This window comes from Protobothrops mucrosquamatus, unplaced genomic scaffold (genome assembly GCF_001527695.2).
Source record: "Protobothrops mucrosquamatus isolate PMUCROS unplaced genomic scaffold, P.Mucros_1.0 scaffold3486, whole genome shotgun sequence".
NCBI classification, from domain to species: Eukaryota; Metazoa; Chordata; class Lepidosauria; order Squamata; family Viperidae; genus Protobothrops; species Protobothrops mucrosquamatus.
The window spans coordinates 65977-67866 of NW_015389459.1; positions in this window are offsets into that span (position 1 = coordinate 65977).

Genomic DNA, 1890 nt, shown 5'->3' on the forward strand with positions numbered 1-1890 from the left:
CAATCGGTAGGAATTTCTAAGAAGAAAGCAAGAAAGCAGCTGTGAGCTTCAACCGAGTTAAGGGAGGGGGGGAAATGATAAACTGCTCCCTCCCTGCTCAGCAGAGGGGGGTTTTCCCCCCCTCCCTCCTTCGTTTAATTAATGTGATTTATCATTTCCGAGTTTTGCATTTAGATGGTTCCACAAACAACTCTTTGATTCTTCCTGCTGCTGTTTGAGGTGGAAACTTCCAATGGGGGAATGAATTTGGAAAATGTTAAATTTCTAGGGCAGGAATGAAGTAAGTGTGTGTGCATGTGTGTGTGTGTGTGTGTGTGTGTGCGTGTGTGTGTTTGTGCGTGCAGGTTTGCAGACTTTTGTAAGACCAAAGAATAGGTCTAGAATCTAGCTTCTCCAAGGTCATACTCTCAAGGAGTTGGATGCAGCTTCCTTTGTACTGAACATATGAGTAAAAGAATTCCATTTATCATCCTCTAATACTATTTAAAGATGAAGTCCGATAAGGAAACTTGAATAGTTTCATTTTGAGCACAAAAGGCTTGGGGGGAATCACTAAACGGGAGGCCTGAATCCACCCAATCAGGTGTTCTCCTTCCTGGCCAGACAATATTGCAAGCCCACAAAAATAACCTGAAAATTTCCCAGGTATACTGCTACCGGACCTGGAGGCTCCACTTCTCCATTGGTATTAATCACTGCCCTCTTGTCTTCCTTCTGTGGCTTTGCCAAATCCAGCCTTGGGTGGATCCTTTGGCAATACTTAAATTCAAGACCACCACATATAATCTTCCAGTGCAATCATTAAAGGATGCACCTGGGGGTAGGTAACTTTTCCCTACTACAGGTAGTTCTCAACTTACGACCACTTGCACTGCAATGGTTAAGCGAGTAACATTGACATTGCTTGTCAGAAGGGGGCAAAAGAGGATCACGTGACCCCGGGACTTTACAGCTGTCGTAAATATGAGTCAGTGGCCAAGCGTCTGAATTTTGATCCCGCAACTATGGGGATGCTGCAACGGTCCTAAGTGTGGAAAAACTATCCTAAGTCACTTCTCTTGGTGCCATTGTAACTTTAAACCAATTTCCTCAAACAGAAAGACTTTAAAGCAGATGGATAGATTTCTCTCCGTCTTTAACTTGCATTTTAGAGAGCTAAACGCAAGCAGTGGTTTTAATTTTGCCATTTTTCTTCTCCATAAAGGGGAAGGGAAAACGGATCATTGCAGGACTAAAACACACACACATCCATCCTTGTTTCATTTTTTCCTAGGAAAGTAAAATGTTCTACAGAGCCACACACTTAACAGTTATTCTGTGCTGGGCCACTGTTGCAAATATTTGTGCAACATATGGTGCATGAACTTGTATAATGTATAGTTGTCTCTCCCTTAGCTGACCATCCAAATTCAGCTGAGGAAAAAAAAAAGGGGGGGGAGGAAGGGAATGGAGGGGGGGGCTTTATGGGTTGGAAGTTGGACACCCACCACGACATAAATCAGAGCGAGGAGAAAGCCGGAGTGCACCCCACCAGCAAGCCCAATCTTTAAACTAACTTTAACCCTAGACCCACAGATGCAAAAGTTGCTAATGGTGCATGCAGACTTTTAATCTTTTCCTGAAACCGTTTCAGCCTTTACTCTTTTTTTGCAAAGTTACAGATCCTTTCCTCTTTTCACCGGTCGAAATTGCTACATTTCTGATGTAGAGAAAAATGGAAGGATGGTGATTTTTTTTTTTTTAAGGTCACTAAGGCTGAGAAAGGCTGAAATAAGTTTTTTGGGAAATAAGGAGGAATTTCCTGACAGTGAGAATTATTAAGCTATGCAACAGCTTGCCTCCATCGCTGGAGGTTTTCAAGAATAGAATAGAATAGAATAGAATAGAATA